Here is a 9,865-nt window from a genome sequence, read left to right as displayed (position 1 = left end):
CATCTTTTTAGTCATACATTCAAAGTTGCTGCCTCCAGTGCTGTCCCATTGTTGTTGCTATTCGTAGGATGAGATCACAACAACCAAAGCAAAGCGATTGACAAACACCTTTTAAAAAAATAATGTTGTATTATCAATGTTGTAATGCAATTCCTATAACAAATCTCCAATTGTTATAATATATATATATATATAAGTATATATATATATATATATAAATAATAGTAAAATATAATAATATTAAGCAACTTAAACATATTAGACTAAGAAGTTTAGATTTGCCAGATTTTCAAAGTCAATATTTTAGAAAGATGAAATTTACTCATGCGTTTTCCAACATAGTATTCCGTTTTGAAATTTTATCGCGGTTGGCTTGCGTTAACAGCTGGTCAAAGATGTACAGCTGATTTACCTATGTTTCGTTATTTTTAGCAAACTCATTTCGTATTATTTTGTTCGTAACATTATTGAATACGTGCCGTTATTGCCAGTCGGCTTCCGGTTGTTTCAACTCAGTTATATCACTTTCAAATTGCTGGAAGATGGAACTTTTACTTTCGTTGGCATTAGGAAAGCGAATTTGATAATAATATTATGGTAGCTATGAAATTGTGTTTTTCACGTTACATTGTTTGAAACATGTTTTATTTAGTACAGACGTACTGTTAAAAGCCGCGTGCCATATTGTTTAAAACATGAAATTTCAGAAAAATAGTACCTTTATTTTAACAAATCTTTACACTTTTTATCATTGTTCCCGATACCGCGACCGAAACCAAGGACTGAAAGTGCCTCTACATAAATTTTTCACTCTTGACGTTTTATTTCAATTCAAGCAATATCCGTAAATCCAAAGGAGATAGAAAAAGAAACGAATCGCAAAAGTTATCGACGACAGTGATGATTATTATTAAATATTTGTTCAAATAAAATAACTATTCTCTGAAATTTTTATGTTTTCACAATTTTAACTTTTGCAACTTTTATACACTTTCAATGCGGGGTCTGGCAGGATGATGAACCGACCAAACTGTTCGGCACGAAAGAAAACATAGTTTCATAGCTCTGTATAATATAACGAAAGTAAAAGTTAAAAAATAATATTATACTCCTTTAGGGTGTCTGGTTAGGGTTGGAACCATACCAGGTGACTGGCAATGAGCAGCGCATGTTATAATAATGTTACGAACAAAATATGCAAAAATGGAGTTTGTTAAAATAACGAAACATAGGTCATCAAGTGTACATCTTTGTTAGCTGTTAACTGCCAAAGTAACCACGATCCAGGTTTCATAATTGGGGATCGTTCTTACCTGTGTTAGAGAAACGCATGGACAAAATTTCATCTTTCCTAAAATGACGAAAGTCTGGCCGACACTGGCTCTCGCTCCTAAGCATATAATTATATTGAACACTCGGATGAGTTTAAAAATAAAACGTTTATTGTTACTTGAATTTTTAATTATAATTTGACAAATGTCTTATACTACTTGACTTATCTAGTCGAGCTGCTAATAATAATAAGTGACGCTGCTTTGCAACGCGCGCCATAAGTAGTCGCGAAGAATGCAGACTCTACAACTTAGAAGATAAGGCGAGATGCGCATAATATAATTATATACGCATATAATATCAACAATATTATTAATCATTTCATAATGCAATAAAGCAAGATCTTTGGCAGAGTAGGAAACCCGATTTGTGGATGTTGTGATATATGTATACTTCTCTCAGGTTAGCAATAATTTCTCTTTTAATGGAACATCTTATTAAGTACCTATTATTCTTTTACAGACTAATGACTGATGCAATGATACATTTATAAATGACATTCTCTATGGATACAACAACAAAGATGAAGTATCTGAAGTTTAAACTTGGAAATTAATAAAGTATTTATTTAAAATCTTTGATTGTATTTCTGAAAACTAACGTTAACTAATCAACCGTTTGTATTCCCATACATAACATTTATATTATTTATTTATATACTCAAATTATCCTTGTTTTTAATTTAGGAGTACAAATTATTATAATATTTAAAATATATTTCTACTATGGTTACTTCTATTTTTTACGAGGTACTTTCTTTTCTTCCAATTTTATAAATGAATATCTGCCAAGTAAATAACAAAGAAAAGCTTTTTATTTTATGTTATACATGTATTTATCAAACCTGTGAATTTTATTATCGGAAATTTGCTGAAGTGCAAGACAGCTAATATCCGGTATGGTCTAGTGGCTAGGATAGCTGGCTTTCACCCAGCAGGCTCGGGTTCGATTCCCGGTACCGGAAATCCTTTTAAAATCTATGCCCCTTTGTTATCAAATACTTTTGATGTAGGTGCGAGTGCAGCATATTGCCGAAAATGTATCTAGCCATTCGTGGAACAGTGGTTTTGGTCCTCTTATCAAGCAATTCACACCTGTAGAGCCAAAGAGATGATTGAATTATTAGATCTGTGGGGATCTTTACCCAACGCTTATTTCTATATTTCCAAACTTTATAACTTTCTTCATCTATATTGCATGCCATAATTCTTCATCTAAAATACCCAAAATTCCTAATGTCTTTTATTACCTAGCTATCATAAACTACCCTTGAAAAACCTAATCCCCGAGTCGGACGGTTTGGCACGCTGTATCTAGCGTGCGGTCAGTAGTAGATGGCCCGGCTCGGATTCCCAAAATCCAATGGTCAACTTTCCCTATCTTCAATGTCACACACTTTCTTTAATTTCTTCTACCAATCAAATATATCGCTTTCTTCTTACTTCCAAATTTCTTGTCACCACCCATCAACCTGAAGGGTTGCTGGTGAGTGACAAGGGTGTAGGAAGAGCAGTTCTTCACACTTCTTAAGCAACACTTCTTCAAGACTTCATAACAACTTCACTTCTTCACCAGACTTGGTAAATCTTTACATTATAATAAACTTAGTTCGTGATATGTAAACATAGTGTCTTTATGTATTTATTACTCGTACTTATAACAACCAACACTTCACACACACCGATTCCACAGATCTGCCATCTTGCTTAAATTTTAAAATATATTTTAAATGTTGCCTTACAAAAATATCTTACAGCCAGCAAATACTAATAAGTTGCTTTTACCGAATTGGCTTACATTCCCAAAAGTTGTACGTTCTACTTGTAAGTTCAAAAATATTAAAAAGCTTCCGGTACCGGGAATCGAACCCGGGCCTGCTGGGTGAGAGCCAGCTATCCTAGCCACTAGACCATACCGGATGATTCATTTATTAATTAATCCAAATCGATCAAAAATTTGGATATAATCAGATTCAAAATATATCCGGAAAAGTGCTGGACTACATGGCTTTACATATCCGGTATGGTCTAGTCCGGTACAATCACTAGACTCTAGTGCAGTGGTTCCTAACCTTTTCAATGTCTCTACCCCTGTGAAGAAGTATGGGAATTGAGTTTACCCCTAGCTAATTTAAACCACATAAATTCGAACGAAAATATGTTTATTATGTAAGAAATTGTACGATTACGTAACTAGTAAAGTAATATAAAAATTTATATAATATATAAATAGCGCCGTGCTACCGTTTACCATACTATTATTTTGTTTATTGCTATTTTAATACTATTTCGTGTCATCCCGTATTACCCTCCAAGAATCTCCGTTTTACCCCTGCGGGGGTAATTACCCCCAGGTTAGGAACCACTGCTCTAGTTGTTGAAGTTATATTTAGTTAAGTTGAATTCGATGTGTCCTATAGTAGGCGCTGGCATATATTTGTATTGTTTGTTTGTTTTTCCACGGCAAACGCGCTAACCTTACACATATAAACATATAAACAGCGATATCAGTGTCATTTTCACTTACAGTCATTGTGGCAATAGATCGTCGTTATTAAAACTTGAGCTTGTGTTTTTCTTTAACTAGAAAAACTCAATAGGTTTAGAAAAACCTCAATAGGTTATGGGCCCAGATAACGCTAATAGCTCAAGTATATAGTAAATACAAGAGTGTGCAAAGGAAAAAGTTTTTTCTTGTGCAATTGTTGCTGAAGGTTTCTGTTTTGTGTGGAGTGTCGTCAACGCAGCATTTAAAAAATGGATTTGGCGAAACACATAAGACCCCTGGCTGGAGAAGTGGATTGGCCCATTTGGAAAAGAAAATTGCGTGATATGTTGGACTACCATGAAGGCGCCGTTGACGTCATTGAGGGGAGGTTAAGCAGACCTGAGCCCGTATCAGCTATGGCTACGGAGGAGGAAGTCAAAACGCATAAGAAGGCGTGTGAGCTTTTCGTAAGGCAAATAGTTATGCAAAATCAATGATTTCTAGTTCGGTGACGGACGCAGTTTACCAGAAAATTATGGACAAGGAGACAGCGTTTGCAGCATGGGAGGCATTAAAACTGTGGGATCGGTGAGTGAGTGCTAATGTTATAATTGATGAGTGAGTAAAGGACACGATGTTTATTATCACGAACAATGTTTATTAAGAAGTCTTGAAGAAGTATAGTTAAGAAGTATTGTAGAGAAGAATAGTTAAGAACTGTAGTGTTTGAAGTCATGTCACGAACTCTCCTTCCTAAACCCTTGTCACCCACCAGCAACCCTTCAGGTTGATGGGTGGTGACAAGAAATTTGGAAGTAGGAAGAAAGTAATAGATTGGATTGGTAGAAGAAAGTGTATCACATTGAAGAGAGGGAAAGCTGACCATTGGATTCTGGGAATCCGAGTCGTGCCAAACCGTCCGACTCGGGGATTAGGTTTTTCAAGGTAATAAAAGATATTAGGAAATTTGGGAATTTTGGATGAAGAATTACGGTATACAATAAAGATGAAGAAAGTTATAAAGTTTTGAAATACAGAAATAAGCTTTGGGTAAAGATCCCCACAGTACCCCCCTACCAGTGATAAAGTTACCGGAAAGGCCGGAAGAAGCTCTTCGGAGTTGGTATTGCATGCAGCAGAGGTGATGCGCGTCGCATTGAGATGAAATCTTGAGAACCACGCCTGGAAACAGTCGGTGAGTCGTGCCTGCTTCCCAGCTCTCGTCGTTCGAGAGTTGTTGGCGAGAGGTTGCAGCAGTGGTGTGCGCGTCGCACTGAGATGAGAACCCAGCCTGGAAACAGTCGGTAAGTCGTACCTGTCTCCCAGATCTCGTCGTTCGAGACTTGTTGGCGAGGGGTTGCAACAGTGATGTGCGCGTCGCACTGAGATGAAATCTTGGGAACCCAGTCCGGAAACAGTCGGTGAGTCGTACCTGTCTCCCAGCTCTCGTCGTTCGAGAGTTGTTGGTAGAGCATGCAGCAGAGCTGATGTGCGCGTTGCACTGAGATGAAATCCTGCGAACCCAGCGTGGAAACAGTCGGTGAGTCGTACCTGCCTCCTAAGTCTTGTCGTTTGAGAGAGAGTTGCTTAAAGAGACTTGCGGATTCTCCGGGATTGGTTGTAGTTGCTGCTGCTGGATCTCTGGTTGAACTGGGATCTCTGTCGGGTTGGTCGAAGTTGTGAGCACCATGCTTTTTAGAGTACAGTTCTGGAAAACGTCTCTAGGGTAGGTACATTCGTGGCAAACGTGCCACGGCTATGGTGTTTGTTTTCTTCTTAACCCTGGCGGTTTTTCTTCTGTTGTGCCTGTGTAGACATACCACTTGTGGCATGTTGTTACACTTTAACGGCAGGAAGGATGTTGTACGGTCGAAGGACCTGGTGATGTGATGCGATGCAATACCTGGCTGTGATGATGGTACTCCAGAGTGTGGTTGAGAAGGCGGTGGGTTATTAGAGTTAGACCTACCCTTGTGGGTGAGAATGAAGTGGTATAGAATGCGGAGGAAAAGTATGTGACGGAGTTTAAGATGCGGCGGCATGTGCGGTGGTGGACCACCATGTGGACACATGCCTGGCAGTGGAAAACAACTGCATACTAGGCATACCAGGATGAGGCGGCACCTGGTACGGCGATGTTGGACGTCCTGGGTGATAACTCGGAACGTGCGGTTGATGCATCGTAGGTGCAGAAGTATGGAATGATGCCTTCTGCGGTGGAAGTTGTAGCTGAAGAGGCATCGAAGATTGAGTCCTTGGTAGCGGTTGATGTTGCGTTCGTCGTAGACATTGTTGTGTTGCACTCAGATATTGACTCCCCAGATACCCACAAAATAAAACTAACGTGTGTTTAATGTTCGCAAATATCACGTCGGGGTCACCAATTTGTGGGATCGGTGAGTGAGTGCTAATGTTATAATTGATGAGTGAGTAAAGGACACGATGTTTATTATCACGAACAATGTTTATTAAGAAGTCTTGAAGAAGTATAGTTAAGAAGTATTGTAGAGAAGAATAGTTAAGAACTGTAGTGTTTGAAGTCATGTCACGAACTCTCCTTCTAAACCCTTGTCACCCACCAGCAACCCTTCAGGTTGATGGGTGGTGACAAGAAATTTGGAAGTAGGAAGAAAGTAATAGATTGGATTGGTAGAAGAAAGTGTATCACATTGAAGAGAGGGAAAGCTGACCATTGATTCTGGGAATCCGAGTCGTGCCAAACCGTCCGACTCGGGGATTAGGTTTTTCAAGGTAATAAAAGATATTAGGAAATTTGGGAATTTTGGATGAAGAATTACGGTATACAATAAAGATGAAGAAAGTTATAAAGTTTTGAAATACAGAAATAAGCTTTGGGTAAAGATCCCCACAAAACTAAATTTTGAAGCGTCATCCAAAGATCAGCTCTACAAGAAATGCACTGATTTGTTTGGATTTTGTTGGATCAATGGAGAGGACGTTTCATTTCAGGTGGCAAAGTTAAGAAGTCTGTGGAATGAGCTGAATAATGGTTTAAAGTCCAAGAATTTGGCTGCATTACTAGACTTGATACTGGTGTGTAAAATTTTTCATATTTTACCAAGTAACTTTGAAAATTTCAAGTCTAGCTGGTTGCTATTATCAAAAGATGATGATAAGACGGTTGAAGAGTTAATCACACAACTATGCATATACGAACGAAATTTCAAAGAGGTCACGGTCACAGAAGATGCTCCCGGAGATGCGTTATTTGCAAGAAGTGCAAAAATCAAACCTATTAGGAAGTCCAGGGAAAATGACAGTTGTCATTATTGCAAGCAAAAAGGACATTGGATGACACAGTGTCAGAAGTGGATTTCTGATGGACGACCGAAGAAGAGTATTCCTCAGAACGACACTGTGTACCAATGTAGCCTTGAGTGTTACCGCTGAAGATATGCTTCAAAGGGAGACCAGTTCATTGGCAGATACAGGATGGTGGATTGACAATGGAGCGACGAAGCACGTGACTAGCTGTCCGGATCAGTTCGTTGAGTTTCAAGAGTTTGAAGATCCTCGCGTCATCAAGGCTGCTGGAGAAGAAACCCTTAAGGCCATTGGCAAAGGGACCATAGAAATTTTATCCTTTACTGGTATGTTCCAGGAATTTCTAAAAATGTAATTTCCGTACTAGCTGCCCAAGATAAAAATGAAAATAGCAGTTTTCATTCAACAGCAACTGAGTGCTGGTCAGAAGTAAATAGCAAATTAGTGCTATGCGGAAATCGAGAAAAGGGTGGAACTCTGTTCAAGGCAGCCATTAAACCAGTAGTTTTTGGAAGAGAAGAAAGGATAAATAACAGGAAAATACTAAGAGATAGTTTGACCTTTGAAGAAACAAATGTCAACTTCTATGTCCAAAGGGACAGAGACTTTACATCAGGGAAAGTTGATGAGTCAATCAAATTTCTCTATAGGCAGGCAGTTGTTGCAACTTCAACCAGTGAAGCAGAGATTATTGCAGCAAACGAAGGAGCCAAAGAAGCAGTTTGGTTAAGTAGACTTTTTCAAGGGATTGTCAAAGTTGACAACTCTGCAGTGGTGAGACTAGCACAAATCTCCACTGAAGATCAATTGGCGGACATCATGACCAAGCCTTTACAGAAAACCCGCCTGAAGATTCTTTTGGAGAAGATAGGACTTGTAAATTCAACTTAGATAAACAAGGGAAAGTGTTGAAGTTATATTTAGTTAAGTTGAATTCGATGTGTCCTATAGTAGGCGCTGGCATATATTTGTATTGTTTGTTTGTTTTTCCACGGCAAACGCGCTCACCTTACACATACGAGTATAAACAGCGATATCAGTGTCATTTTCACTTACAGTCATTGTGGCAATAAATTGTCGTTATTAAAACTTGAGCTTGTGTTTTTCTTTAACTAGAAAAACTCAATAGGTTTAGAAAAACCTCAATACTAGTGGCTAGAATAGCTGGCTCTTACCCAGCAGTTCCGTTTTAACCATCGTGGGTGACGGACGTGTCTGAGCAATAACTGAACGAGCCGAGCTCTTCACTTAGTACATCTTAAATTCATCGAGTGCGTTTCAAAATTAAAGTCGCGTCGCGTCGAGTCTTGGCAGCGAAGGACGTACGTACACCTGAGTAGCGCATGGTCGCCACTTGCTAACAGGTGAGAATGTTCTTAATTGTGCAAGTGAATAAAACATAATAATTAAAGTTAAAAGTGACAAAAAAAATCAGTGTGCCCAACTCCGTTGGAAACATGAAGTGCACATGGAAAAATGTCATAACATGAGAAACTAGTTACGATTACCATGCTATTAATATTGACAATGATGAAAATATTGAGAAAAAACGCAGAATCTATATAATGCAAACCACTGAAGCAGGATCATCCTCTTCTACAGAATCCGACATCACTAATAGGCTGAATGAACTTCTTCCACCTCCATCCTTACAAGTAAGAACTGAATATAATGTAGCCACTGGCAATAGATTTGATGCACTAACTCAAGAAGATGCCATGGATATTACAGAAAATTCACCGAGGATTGATCAACCAACCCAACTAATGAAACTAAAACGTGAACCAAAACCACCACCATTGGTTATGCACAACAGATCACAAAAACCACTAGCTTGAAAAATGTAATTACCGAAACTATCGGAGACAAGTTTAAAATCAAATACACGACCGACAGAGCGACAATCTAAACTGAGAAAATCAGTCAGCGCAATGCCCCGAGCGTTCATTTCAAAACGGCTGGATTCAAATTTCACACATATACTTCTGCAGAGGATAAAAAAACACCTACTCATTGTGTATAATTTACACGCAGACAAAACTGAAGATGAGCTACTCAACTAGCTCAAAATAGACTTGGATGCACATATAGTCACAAAACTGAAGACAAACCATGAGTCTATATACATGATTCTCTTCAACAGATTTCAAAGGAATGCGAATTATATAAACGAGCCATCGAGAGAAAAGTCAGACAATCAAAACATCCCATAATTGAAGAACCACCGAGACCGAACCTATCGCTGAACGACAGGAACTTTCTTCGACTACCAACTGCAGCTCAAAACACAAGAACTCCAAAAGAACGTGTATTCAATCACGTCATTCAGCCAAGCCGCCACAAGCCAAGTGGCAGACAACAGAAATCCACAACAACCGGGCGCACCGGCTGGAGCAAACCAACAGCAAAGCTACTTCTGTGAGCTCATGTCTGAGCTCAACAAACTTCACGCAACCATAGATGTAGGTAAAATGCTGCGACTAGTAAAAGAACTTAACAGACAATTAGCAACTGCCACTAGTGAGCTGGAAAAATTTAATGTTTTTATATCTTTTAAACCTGGCGACTATGAGTAATGAAAATATTATAGTTTGATACGCAAACGGAATCTCCTCAAAAATAGGAGAACTAATAAACTTTTTAAATAGACATCACGTCAGAATTATGGCCATCAATGAAACCAAACTATCGAATGAAAACAACGAAACATTAAGAATTTTGCAATTATACGTAAGGACAGGGACCCTGCTGGTGGAGGCGT

General features: G+C 38.6%; 2 non-coding genes across 2 annotated transcripts; one reads left to right on the top strand and one right to left on the bottom strand.

The window, feature by feature from the left end:
- Positions 1-2,224: 2,224 nt before the first annotated feature.
- TRNAE-UUC (transfer RNA glutamic acid (anticodon UUC)) lies at positions 2,225-2,296 on the top strand. Its single transcript has one exon. It is a non-coding gene; the product is annotated as a tRNA-Glu (tRNA).
- An 883-nt stretch (positions 2,297-3,179) lies between these two features.
- On the bottom strand, positions 3,180-3,251 carry TRNAE-CUC (transfer RNA glutamic acid (anticodon CUC)). The gene has a single exon. It is a non-coding gene; the product is annotated as a tRNA-Glu (tRNA).
- Between the last annotated feature and the right edge of the window lie 6,614 nt (positions 3,252-9,865).

This window comes from Atheta coriaria, unplaced genomic scaffold (assembly GCF_025399875.1).
Source record: "Atheta coriaria isolate IRGN ID8LTWV9N9 unplaced genomic scaffold, Caltech_Dcor_3.1 hic_scaffold_52_pilon, whole genome shotgun sequence".
Classification (NCBI taxonomy): Eukaryota; Metazoa; Arthropoda; class Insecta; order Coleoptera; family Staphylinidae; genus Dalotia; species Dalotia coriaria.
The sequence above is the reverse complement of the archived record's forward strand: the minus strand, read 5'-3'. Positions and strand labels throughout refer to the sequence as shown.